Below are 14599 nucleotides of genomic sequence, written 5' to 3' on the forward strand. Positions count from 1 at the left end.
TTGGACATAATCATTAGAAATACCTTTTTCCATTTTTACCCATTTTAGTGTGTTTTGGCATCAAAATGACTCAAAAATACTAAGATAACTACTCAAAATGTTATCAAAAAACTGTATAATTTAGGAGTTATCAGTGGACTTTCACGAAGATAGGGAGTCCCGCAAGTAGTTTTTGGACTTGAAATAAAACGTTTAATACAATTAATTTCAAATAGTTTTCACTTTAACGAAATAGTCAAATCGCTTCTACTTGTATACTATATTAGACTATTCATTACGTGGGCGTGGTTTTTGTCGATTGTGTAAACAATCCTTAAGACAAAATCGAAATAACACTTGATACAAAATAAATGTAAACATTTTCTCAGACAAGTAGAGACAAATAAATGTGTAAACATTTTTTCCTACTTTTTGGCCGGAGGTCCACTCGGAAGCAATCTCTTTATCCGTCGAATAGAGAGATGGATGATTTTCTCTACTTTTGAGAGTGTTCCACTCTTGGTGGAGAAACGACCTTTTTTTTTATTTTCGGATAGAGAAAGGATTGTCTATATCTCACCTTCCCAATACACCATTCATGTGGTATTGGGTTTTGTTCTTGTTGTTGTTGTATTTTCTCAGACAAAATGGATGGATAGTCATTGATGGCATACCAATGGCAAGGGCATGCCATCGATGTCATCAATCGCGAGAGGATGTCATTAGTATCACCAATGGCGGAAGCCAATAACACCCTGAAAATTGAAAAAGATGATAAATGGCGAAACCCAATAATATTCCAACAACGGAACATTAAGGTCTACTTCGGGTTCCAAATCTTGTAAGGGGAAATCGTTGGTCGAGTAATTCGGTACCGGTTGCGAGTCGATTTGTTTGTTGGTAGTCTTCTTTTAATTTTTGTTTCATGTTTTTGATGTATTGGTTGACTTTAGGTAGTTAGCATCTCGGATGAGGCTTTGTTTCTTTAATTAGTTTTGTGATTTGTTAGACTTGATTTTGTTATCTTGAGTTTAGTCACTTATTGTTTGTATGTTCTTTTCTTTTATCAAATATTTGACGATACATTTCGTACCTTGTGAAAAAATCGATTGTTATTATTTGATTGAATAGTTGATCTAGCCGGTTGTTATTTGAAAAATCTCTCCACTTCAATTGGTATTTTTTCAGGAACCCATTTCCCACGCTATCACCGGCCATAATGGTCTAAAAAAACACATTTAGGTCGAATTGCTTCCCGCCAACCTACAAAAACCCTAGCAAGTAGCAACCACCCCTGTCTTAAAACCCTAGTAAACAACTTGTTGGTGCATAATTAGTCCCCGAGTTCATTATAATCAAGTTAAAGTGCTTTATTGTTTAACTTTCTCTGCTGGTATACAACTGCACGGTTGCAGGAATGCAACTGTACGGTTAGACAGGCAACCGCACGGTTGCAACGTGTTGTGTGTATTTAATGGGTATTAAAGGTTCATTGTTAGGGTTACGAATCCTAACCTATCATACACGTACAATTCAATACACTGGTATTCTAGCATTCATTATAGTATAGTACATCTTTGACATATCTAAGTCGATTTTGTCATATCAAAAGTTTACATTTGGATTTTGAGTATAAAACCCTAGATTTTCCGCGCTCCTTATTGAATTCAAGATTACACGATCCAACACAACTCAATTTCACCATCTCCAATATGGAACCTGAAACCGTGAAATTAAACATTTATTTGATTCTTGATTACGGTCACCCATTTAATCACTCGTTGAATTTGCAGCTTATCAATATTCTCACTCTACATTTCCGGCACTCCATTTCTCAAATCAATCACCGAATTAAACCTATCTGCAATCATCCTCTCCGGTGGCCCCCACTCCGTCCACGAACCAAACGCGCCGTCTTTTCCAGATGGGTTTCTTGATTATGTTGATAAAAAATGGAATCTTTGTGTTGGATATCTGTTATGGCCTTATGGGTTGCAGCTGATTGTGCAGAAATTGGGTGGACATGTTGTTATTGGTTAAAAACAAGAGTACGGTAAAATGCTGATTGCGGTTGTTAAAGATTGTGGTGGGGTTGTTTAAAGACAAGGTTGTTGGTGATAAACAGGTTTTGTTTGGATGAACCTTGGTGATGAGGCGGTTGCCAGAGGGGTTCGAGGTGGTTGCTAGCAGCGAGCAAGGCGCAGTTGATGCAGTATCATCCTGAGGTAGAATTTAATTTGGTTTAGAGATTTGATTTGTTTAATGTTATGTAATTGTTTGAATGTGGCACACTCAAATATCTAGTGCTATGTTATGTTACTATGTTAATGAGATTAGATTGATTGGTTAAACAAGCATTTATAGATTAGAATTTCGATTAAGGTTAGTGGAAAGTTTGTCATAGTGATGCATCCATATATGCACATATTATCTTTTTCAAGACATTTTTTATTTTGTCACTGTTATAATATAATCATGTGAATGTAACACATTTATAAGATTAGTGTCATGTTATGTTACGTTAATGAGATTAGTTTGATCCGTTAAAAAGCTTGCAGTGTTAGTATTTTAATTACGGTTAGTGGAGAACTGATCATAATGATGTATATGGTTTGAGTTAGCCGTTGTTTGATTAAGTCAATGTAATAGAAAACATGTTAGGGATTAATTGTGTTTGATTGGCTTTTTTTTTTCTATCATTGTAGTATGTGTTGTTAATATTTTTTTTTTTTTTTTTTTTTTTTTTAACGGCGATTTTTTGGCATCAATAGATCATTTCTTTCAACGACCCTCATCATTTGCACGTAGCACACACGTTCGGGCGGAAACCCGAACCCAATCGACGGTACCCGGGAACACATCCATTCGGGCAGTGTTCCTGAGTAGAGGTCCGTGAACGAATCCGGTAAAACCTCCCTATAGGGTCAATATATACAACTATTATTATTGGTGTTCAATTGTTTTAAAGAAAATCATGTCATCCCTAAGGATCGAACCCATGACCTCTCCCTATCCCATGACACAAAGTACATGGGGGGAACCGTTGGGCTATGCCCGCAAGTTCTTAGTATGTGTTGTTAATACCAATTACCATTACACTTTTCTTTATTTTATGAAGGTTACGCATTCACCTGAGGGAATTGATATATTGTGACATTTTCTTTATGATATTTGTGGGGTTGAAGCTGGTTGGAAAATGGAAAATGTAATGGAGGAAGAAATAAAGGTAATCAGGGGTATGGTTGGACCTCAAGATCATGTTATACGTGTGTTATCCGGTGGTGTGGATTCTACTTTTGCAGCCACTCTTGCTCACAAAACAATCGGAGATAGGCTTCATTGTATTTTTGCTGATAATGGTTTGTTAAGGTTATAATGCTCTCTTTAGTTGAAGTTCGAAATTGTGGTGGAAAAATGGGCGGGTTGGTAATGGGTCTATTTTGTTGACTGTTGTTTATGAATAGGCTGAAATACACGCTTTGCAACAAGTTTAATGTAGACAAGTTCCAAAGGTGATATTTTTTTCCTTTTTAAAAAAAAAAATAATTTGTCTTGATCAATTTATGCATTATTATCTTATTGTTTTGAAGGTTCGTTAACTAGGTAAGATTTTGGATGCTCCAGTGTCGTTTTTGAAACGCCATCCATTTCCTGGGCCTGGGCTTGTTGTACGAATTCCTGGTTATGTCACTGAAGGAAATGCGTTGGATATTCTTCGTCAGGTAAGACTTGAAGTCAATATATGCATGAAAGAATTTATTCAAATTGTTTATTTCATATGAGTTTTCATTTGGCGGTGACTCTATGTAAATAATGAATATACAATGCAGGTGGATGAAATCTTTATTCAGGCAATCAAAGATGGTGGTATTTATTATGAAATATGGCAAGCATTTGTTGTATTTTTACCGATAAAAACAACAAGCGTTCAAGGAGACAAAAGAACTCATAATAATGCAGTTGCACTTAGAGCTGTTACAAGTCAAGATGGCATGATAGCTGACTGGTGACTTGGTGAGCGAACATACACGCTTTCGTACATTTTCTTCTTTCCATCACATGAAAGTTGTAACCTTTCTATTCTTGAAAAGCTTCTTAAGAAAAACAGAGGTACATCTTGACTTTATAGGTCAACCGGACATGAATTTTCAAGAAAATTGTGGTGGTTAAGTAAACTGTAAACATTAATGTCAAACATCAACTATCGATACTTATGTTAAAATCTTTAAAGCCATTTTGGAACTTTTTTTTGTATGTTTCATCATTCTATTGTATCTCAATATTTAGCTACTACTTATCATTCTATGATACACATATTAATAGCAAGTGTGTTTTTTGGCTTCCCATTGGTCCACCTGTCCACCCTCCTCTCACAAACTGCTACTGCTCACCTTTTGCCCCCTTCTTTTTTTTCTTCCTCTTTTCTTACAAAAAATGAAGCGACCGTCTCCTGTTTCAGCTATGTCTTCTCCCTCACCTCCTCTCATACCTTATCCCTTACCTTCTTGCTCTAATAATAATTTCATTTGATTTACTCTACTTCTCAGCAATTTTATTTGATTTACTCTACTTCTCAGCAACATCTTCTTCATTATCGTCACTCGTCTTCACCCCTGTACCAAAAAGCCATCTCCACAAGTGAACTCGACAGGTAACAATCGATATTTTTGATTTAGGGTTTCTCTTGCTTTAGTATTTTTGGCCTGATTCTTGGGTGGTGTTCGGTCGTTTGCTTCGATTAGGGTTCATCCGTCTCCAAGTTATGTCCTTTTTTTTTCAATTAATTTCAGTTATTCATCAACTATTGTTGATTGTGGCTTCTTCTTCGAAGGGTTTCTCTTAATTTCAGTGTAATTTTTATTTATTTATTTATTTATTTTTTTGATTATGTGTCTATAAATTTATATGTTTGTATATATACATGTATGTTTGTTTATGTTGGTGATTGAAGTATTATTTGTTGCTCTGTTTTGATATCTATTTGCTGTTGAAAGTGGAAAATATAGTCATATGTGTTTCAGCTGATTACATTAATAAAATGCCTTCTATATGCTGTGGAGTAAAACATACTGTATCGATGTGATTTAAAATTTATGATATCAGTGACTCTTGTGAAGAATAATACTTTTATGTTTTGGTTTGTAACTGATGGTTTACTTTTTTGCAGCCATTATTTCTTCAAAGATGCTTGCATTACAAGTTACAAGCGAATAACAAAAGAAGGCAACAATGCTACAACATAAAGTCCCAGTTTGAAGTTCCATTTCAGAAGGTTAGTGGGTCACTCCATAATCAAATTAGTTACTTTCAAGTGTAATGTATATGTATATGTATACTATATATAATTGGGTGAATAGTGATGACGTCATTTACAAATCACAACCCATTTACTAGCCATACAAATAACAGGTTCATTCAGAACTCGATATAATGTGGCAAATTTTTACTTTTCTCGATGCTATAACTTTCTAATTGAATTCTTTACCATGCGCTAACGCTATAAACGTGTGACCAGATTGAGTTTTTATTTGCTCATTAGCTACGTTTGATAATATCAATTCAAGTAAGACTACTGCTTTGTGAACTTATCATTGTTGAGACTAAAATTCAAACCAGAGCCGACTCTATGGTATAGTAGTTTGTAAATGTGTTAATCTTTCAAGACATAAATTTTGGTTAGAACGTTTTTTGCATCACAGAACCGCCAATCATTATATTTTAATATTTTTAAACACTCAGATATGAATTCGGTAGATCCTGAAGTTGATCCATTAAAAAAATTTCGAATCATTATTTTATTTTTAAAAACGTTCCATGTTATTGATTTTGTTATTAATGGTTAAGCGTTTGAACGCATGTTGTCCAATTCTTTTTTGTTGACTTTAAGAAGTGTATACACCATACATATATCACATGAAGATTCTTAGTGTTAAGTATTAAACCTGCCTTATCAGAGTACTCACAAGCACACGACACAATAGTAGCTGAGTATGAACACAGAAAAATAAATAAAGATGACACAAGAATTATAGTGGTTCAGTTTCAATGTGAAACCTACATCCACTTTGGAACTAGAGAGAATATTATTATTTGGAGGTGATACCAAGTACATACAATTGAGAGACTATTTATAGACAAGGATTAGAATAAACCCTAGTCTAAATAAACCCTAAACCGGCCCAACTAAATTAGGGTTGGCCAAACCCTAACTTAACCACCAAGCTAGCTGTCGTTTTATTTTAGACCGAAGCCTACACCCTTTACAATCTCCCACTTGGAGGCTGATAATGCTAAAAACGAACATATATTTCATAGCATTATTCCTCAAGAAAGACAAGCTTTTATTTGCAATTGTTCTATTTACAAGTGATATTCGTTTAAATAATAAAAGGTGAAGACAAAAGACAGATTCGACGAATTGAAGACGCAAACGACCAAAAAGCTCAAAAGAACAAAAGACAATCAAAAAGGTTCCAATTATTGATAAGAAACGTCTCGAAATTACAAGAGTACAAGATTCAAAACGCAAAGTACAAAATATAAAATTGTACGCAAGGACGTTCGAAAATCCGGAACCGGGACCAGAGTCAACTCTTAACACTCGACGCAACGGACTAAAAATTACAAGTTAACTAGGTATATAAATATAATATAATATATAATTAATTATATTAATTATATATATATTATATTTATAAATAAACCGTCGGCAGAGAAAGACTCCAAAGTGTGAGCTGGAATCTCAAACTCCGCGACTCGCGGAGTTTGAAGGCAAAATATGCCGCGAGTCGCGGAGCCCCAAAAATCAACTTTTCCTATAAAAGCAACCGAATTCTGATCGCAATTTATAATCTTTTTCTCTCTTCTCTCATATATACGTAAAATATATATATATAATTTATATTTTAATTTTAATTTTAATTTTAATCTTAATAATAAGGGTATGTTAGCGAATGTTGTAAGGGTGTAAGTCGAAATTCTGTCCGTGTAACGCTACGCTATTTTTAATCATTGTAAGTTATGTTCAACCTTTTTACATTAATGTCTCGTAGCTAAGTTATTATTATGCTTATTTAAAACGAAGTAATCATGATGTTGGGCTAATTACTAAAATTGGGTAATTGGGCTTTGTACCATAATTGGGGTTTGGACAAAAGAACGACACTTGTGGAAATTAGACTATGGGCTATTAATGGGCTTTATATTTGTTTAACTAAATGATAGTTTGTTAATGTTAATATAAAGATTTACAATTGGGCGTCCCTATAAATTACCATATACACTCAATCGGACACGATGGGCGGGGTATTTATATGTACGAATAATCGTTCATTTAACCGGACACGGGAATGGATTAATAGCCACTAGAATAATTAAAACAGGGGTGAAATTACATTCAAGGGTAATTGGTGTAATTGTTAACAAAGTAGTAAAACCTTGGTTTACACGCAGTCGATAACCTGGTGTATTCATTAAACAAAGTATTAAAACCTTGTTACAATTCGAATCCCCAATTAGTTGGAATATTTAACTTCGGGTATAATAATAATTTGACGAGGACACTCGCACTTTATATTTATGACTGATGGACTGTTATGGACAAAAACTAGACGGACATATTAAATAATCCAGGACAAAGGACAATTAACCCATGGGCATAAAACTAAAATCAACACGTCAAACATCATGATTACGGAAGTTTAAATAAGCATAATTCTTTTATTTCATATTTAATTTCCTTTATTTTATATTTAATTGCACTTCTAATTATCGCACTTTTATTTATTGTTATTTAATCGCACTTTTAATTATCGTACTTTTTAATTATCGCAAGTTTATTTTATCGCACTTTTATTATTCGCAATTTCATTATCGTTATTTACTTTAAGTTTTAATTTAAGCCTTTTATTTATTTAATATTTTACATTAGGTTTTAACTGCGACTAAAGTTTTAAAATCGACAAACCGGTCATTAAACGGTAAAAACCCCCTTTATAATAATAATATTACTTATATATATATTTGTATTTTTATAAAAGTAAACTAATATAGCGTTGAGCTTTGTTTAAAGATTTCCCTGTGGAACGAACCGGACTTACTAAAAACTACACTACTGTACGATTAGGTACACTGCCTATAAGTGTTGTAGCAAGGTTTAAGTATATCCATTCTATAAATAAATAAATATCTTGTGTAAAATTGTATCGTATTTAATAGTTTTTCCTAGTAAAAATATAAACTATTTCGTATACACCTCGCATAACATCAGAGGCTTCGAATACCATCGATCTGCACTCTTGTACTTCTGCAATGCAAGACTTTGCTCGTCTCATCTCTCTCTAGTTCCTGCCTTCTCTTCAGTGTTCGGAAGGCCAGTTGAAGCTATGCACAGCTTCAACTTATCCAGCGTTACTGGTTTGGTGAACATATCTGCTGGATTCTTTGAACCTGGAATGCTCTCCAGATTAAATGTTCCATTGCGTATCCGTTCTCTGATAAAGTGATACTTCATGCCAATGTGCTTCGTTTTAGCATGATAGACTGGATTCTTCGCTAATTTGACTGCGCTCTCATTATCACAATATAAGACATATTCTGTCTGTTTACTACCCAGTTCTTTCATGAATGTCTTCAACCATACTAGTTCTTTAGTGGCTTCAGTCAAGGCCATGTATTCTGCTTTAGTAGTAGATAGAGCCACGCTCTTTTGAAGCCTAGACATCCAACTCACTGCCGTTCCTCCTATAGTGAATACATACCCGGTGGTGCTCTTGAAGGTATTATTGCATCTACCCAGATAGAATAACCCCTGAGAGTAGTATCCCTGCCCTTGAAACATAACCCAACTTTGGAAGTACCCTTTAAATACCGTAGTATCCACTTCACTGCTTCCCAATGTTCTTTCCTCGGAGCTGACATAAAGCGACTAACCATCCCAACTGCATGTGCTATATCAGGTCTTGTACACACCATAGCGTACATTAGACTACCCACGGCAGATGCATAAGGAACCTTAGCCATTTCTGCTTTTTCTACTTCAGTTTTAGGAGACTGATGTTTAAAAAGCTTTAGATGACTTCCCAACGGCGTGTTTCTTGGCTTTATAGACTCACCATTCATTCTGAACTTTTCAAGAACCTTGCGAATATACTTTTCTTGAGATAAAGAAACTGACCCATCTTTATTCCTGCATATACTCATACCGAGAATCTGCTTAGCTGGCCCGAGATCCTTCATTTCAAATTCTCTAGATAATTGCTTCTTCAAATTGCGTATTTCAACTATATCAGAACCTGCAATTTATATATTATCGACATAAAGAAACAATATAATATAGGAGCTCTTGAACTTCTTCAAATAACAACAATGATCTGTAGAACTTCTCACGAATCCCGTCTTCTCCATGAAATTATCAAATTTCAAGTACCACTGTCTGGGAGCTTGTTTCAAACCATACAAGCTTCTCTTTAGATTACACACAAGATTCTCCTTTCCTTTGACACAACCCCTCTGGTTGAGACATGTAAATGTCTTCTTCAATGTCGCCATGCAGAAAGGCTGTTTTAACATCCAACTGTTCTAAGTGTAACTTCTCGGTTGCCACCATACTTAGAACTAATATGATAGTCGTCATCTTCACTACTGGAGAAAAGATTTCAGCATAATCGACTCCTTTCTTTTGTTGAAATCCTTTGACAACTAATCTTGCTTTGTATCATTTAAAACCATCCCCTTCATCTTTGACTCTGAAAACCCATTTGTTCTGTAAGACCCTTTTTCCTGGTGGTAACTTGGTCAACTTCCAAGTTTGATTCTTCAATAAGGATTCCATCTCGCTTTGCATAGCCTGTTCCCACTGGAACGAATCTTTCACCTTCATTGCCTCAGAATAACATTTCGGTTCTCCATTTTCTGTTAAAAGAAGATAGTTAACTGTTGGACTAAACCTATTTGGCTGTCTTGTAACTCGTGTAGATCTCCTGACCCAATTGGACTAGTCAGGTTGTGGTGGGGGCTGTGGGGGCTGCTCATCATCAGAATCTGAGCTCCCACTATCAGAAGTCTGCTCGTGATCAGAATCCGAGCTTTCGCTGTTAGGAACTCCCACTGGAACTTCAGTTTCATACTCTGGAGTTTTCCTTTCATCCTCTCTTGTTGTCTATGTGTCAACCTCAAATTCAACTGATTCTTTTTCTTTTGGTGTTGAGTTGAAATCCTTGTACAATTCTGCTTCATTGAAGGTGGCATGTTTACTTCTGATAACATGTTTTTCCTTGTTATCCCATAACCTGTAACCCATGTCACTTCCCCCACAACCAATGAACACGTACTTCTTTGCTTTTGCATCAAGTTTGTCACCATCTTTATTAATATCATATGCACTGCACCCAAAAAATTTTAGATGCTCATAACTGATTGCTTTACCTCTCCATTCTTCTTCGGGTATTTTGAAATCAAACGGAGCTGATGGAGAACGGTTGATCAAATAAGCGGCAGTGCTTGCTGCATCAGCCCATAGAGTCTTTGGTAGCCCACAATTAAGTCTCGTGCTACGTGCTCTCTCATTTAAAGTACGATTCATCCTTTCTGCAACTTCTTTTTGTTGTGAAGTACCTGGAACCGTCTTGATCATCCGAATGCCATGATCAGCACAATAGTTAACGAATTCGGTGCTGATGTATTCTCCTCCATTTTCCGACTTCGAGCATTTTACCTTCAAATCAGAAGATAATTCAACATCAGATTTCCATTTCTTAAAAGCTTCAAATACATCAGATTTATTATTAAGAAAGTAAACCCATACCTTGCGTGTTGAATCATCGATGAAAGTAACATAATAGCGTGCTCCTCCTAATGAAGAAACAGGAGTAGGCCCGAACACATCCGTGTGTACTAGCTCCAACTTCTGAGCCTTTAAAGTTCTGCCTGCTTTTGCAAAGGTGACCTTCTTCTTATTTCCTAGAACACATGACTCGCAAAAGTCTGATTAAACTCTCTTTAGACCAGGAATTTTACCATTAGACACTAGCATTTTCATTCTTTTGTCACTCATGTGACCTAAACGTTGGTGCCACTGACTGGTTAAGCTTCGATAATTGGAAACTGCATTTACTTCATTAGCTGGAACTTCTACCATATAAAGAGTGTCTTTCTTCTTACCCTTGGCTATTACTAAGTTCTCCTTTATTACTTTCCACTGACCTTCACCAAATAGCACACTATATCCTTGATCATCAAGCTGTCCAATAGAGATTAGTTTCTTCTTTAGGCCAGGAATAACTCGGATATTTTCCAAGGTCCAATTAGTACCTAAAGTGTGATGACCCGAAAATTTCCGATCAAATTTTAACTTAATCTTTATATGTTTCTGACACTATAAGCAAAGTCTGTAAAGTTGAGTCTCAAAAATTTTGAACTGTTTACATAGATTCAGTTATACCTTTGACTATTCCCGACGATTCACGAACAACTATTTGTAAATATATTCATATATATTTAAAAATATAAATATATATATTAGTTCGTAATATAATTTGAAATATTATATTATTTAGTTATTAGAATTAATTTTGTAAAATAAAATAATATAAGATATAATAAAGTTTATTATTATTAAAATAAATCTATATATAGATATAAAAGTTTATTTAATACATTTATTAATCAATTGTGATACTCGGTTGACGTATCGTTAGTGTTCATATAGATCTAATAGGAAATTATGAAGATTTAAAATGAAAGTTGAAACGTAAATTGATTACGACGATTTTAGGTTTAATAAAAATATTTTTATATTTTTAGTTTAAATTATAATACTCCGTACTTATTATTTGGAGCTAAAAATAAATATTAGATGCATCCTCTTGATCAGGTTTCAAACATTTAATGACCAAAATAAATAAATATATTTAATTTTAAAATATGGGATTTTTTTCTGAATTAAATTTATCCGTAACTGTTTAGCAAAGGAGCACGATATAATATTCCGGGAATTAGTGTCGGTAGAGTAAGACATATTACATGGTTACTATACCTAATTGAAACATGTGTTACTGTGTATGATTGGAATTATTACTATATTATTATTCTGTTAATCCGTTTCTCTTCCACTAACATATTTAATATATGATATGTATATCACATAGCATACAGATATATATATATATATATATATATATATATATATATATATATATATATATATATATATATATATATATATATATATATATATATATATATATATATATATATATATATATCCACACCATATATTACACGAATTATTCTTCACATTCAAATCACAAGTTCATATTAAATCGATTCATATCATTATTCCAAAACACGTATACACAAATCACTCAAATACATCTCTGATTCATATTATTATTTCATCTCAGAAATCTTAAAAATAAGTGTTAATCCACTTCTACTACATGTTTCTGTTTCTTATTTGAAACCATCATAAACCACCACAAAACCGCTATAGACTACCATTTTAATGGCTACTACTCTGCAAACTATCTTCTTCGATCATCATTTTTCTGTTGGAAGTCCGGTTAGTGTTGTAGTTGTTTTGAAGGCCAAAAACGCCACTTATTTATCGACTGCGTACTGTTCCAGTTCCATGTAACCAACTTGGGTGAGTTGTTATTTGTTTTCTGTTTATGTCAAGTTGTTCGCATCATATTAACCTAAGAATATCGACACACCCAAACAAAACACATAACCATTATTTAAAGACTTGCTTTTATCTTGTTCGAAACTATCATGATTTAATCACATGAACACGTGGGCTCAAACTGCTGCTGCACATTTTATCTACGGTTGCTGTCAAGAACAAACACCGTGTACCACCATCACTAACCTGCAACTATTCTCGCTGCTTATATTCGATCCATCACCATCACCAATAACACTTTTCCTTCATTAATTCACGTTATTCTTCTTTCTGTTTCAAAACATTATCGAACCATTCACCTCCCAATCACACAAACCACCATCAAACTCATTATTATCATCACCCTCAAACGATTGATACTGTTTTCCATATGATCGTGTACCAACACCATAACAACTATCACTAATAAACAACTGTTTAACTAATTTCTGATTCTATCACGGAAAAACAATCACGGCCACCGGAAACACCACCATGAATCACATACCTTCGAACTATTTTACTTACATACGTTTTCTGTTTCGGTTCAAAACAAGAAGATCACAATATTGAGCACCATTATTAAACGGCATATTAATATTGCCATGACTGTATCTGCTTGATAAACAGACATTAATCATACTAAGGAATTAGTGGATCGAACCATTATCATGTCTCTTTTTCTATGTGGCAGACCAATACAAAGGTGAAAATCCCACATCCATTCATATTGTGTGTCGGGTTCTAATTACATAAATCTCACAAACCCCACCCTAAACCCCACGAAAATGCCTTTTTGGAAAAGGGACGGTTTAGATTATTGAAACCACATGGACCGATTCATTCCTTGGACTTTATGGGCCGTTTCGTTGGGCTTCCTTAATTCAATTGGATTAGCATTTTGGCTATGTTATATGAACTAGCTATGGTGTTTGTCAACTCCAATATGTTCCTGTTTTACGAAATGGTGAGAGAGGTAGACGAGGTGAGGTGTAAAAAATGACGAGATATTGAGTGGAGATGGGGATGACATATAAATCATGAGATGGTAATTCTAATGATGATGATAATGCTTAATGATCAATAATATGATATATTATTAAGATGATAATTTATAATGATGTTTGATTGGGTGATCATGATGATGATAAGTGATAAATGATGATGGAGATGTTTATGATTATTATGATTATGCTTATGATTAGGTTAGGGCTATAGTATGATAAAAATATTGATAATGATACATAAAGATGGTGATGACGGTTTATATGTGTGATGACCCGGAAATTTCCGAACAAATTTAAACTTGATCTTTATATGTTTCTGACACGATAAGCAAAGTCTGTAATGTTGAAATCTCAAAAACTTTGAATTATGTTCATATGACCAATTACCCTTCAACTTTTCTCGACGATTCACGAACCATTAAACGAATATAATTATATATGTATATATGTATATATATTATAACTTGAAACGTAAGCAAAATATTAGATTTAATACTTTACATGATTGTATCTGTTTCAAAATGTTTATCGATGGAATTAGAAGATAAGATCAAATGATTGATTTATCAGATACATTGATTTATGATTACGAGTCTCTGTTGAGAGGTCCATTTTGATTTAGAAAACCTTTCTTTTTTTAACGGTATCCAGAATATTTGGTAAAAGTGATTTACAAAAGTATCATTAACGAGAGTTAGTCAAAAAGTTAGTAATCATTTCCGTTTAAATTTCAAAAGTGTACTTTACTATCATTAACTCGTGTCCTTTGATAAATCAACTAGTTAGTTTTCATATTAGAAACATTATTTGGTAAAATAACTACTATTATTTAAAAAGGGTTATATTATATAAAACGAACTTTGAAATGTAATTAGTTTTGAAAGACTAAATACTATATCATTAGATAAATATTACAAACATTATATATATTATACAAATTTACAATTCTAAA

At 33.9% G+C, this 14599-nt stretch overlaps 2 pseudogenes; both read left to right on the forward strand.

Annotated features, from left to right (window-relative positions):
• Window positions 1-1691: 1691 nt before the first annotated feature.
• LOC139860510 (uncharacterized) lies at window positions 1692-3355 on the forward strand (annotated as a pseudogene).
• LOC139860511 (uncharacterized) overlaps window positions 3355-14599 on the forward strand; it is a 44808-nt pseudogene continuing 33563 nt past the window's right edge.

Source organism: Rutidosis leptorrhynchoides, chromosome 7 (assembly GCF_046630445.1).
Source record: "Rutidosis leptorrhynchoides isolate AG116_Rl617_1_P2 chromosome 7, CSIRO_AGI_Rlap_v1, whole genome shotgun sequence".
Lineage (NCBI taxonomy): Eukaryota > Viridiplantae > Streptophyta > Magnoliopsida > Asterales > Asteraceae > Rutidosis > Rutidosis leptorrhynchoides.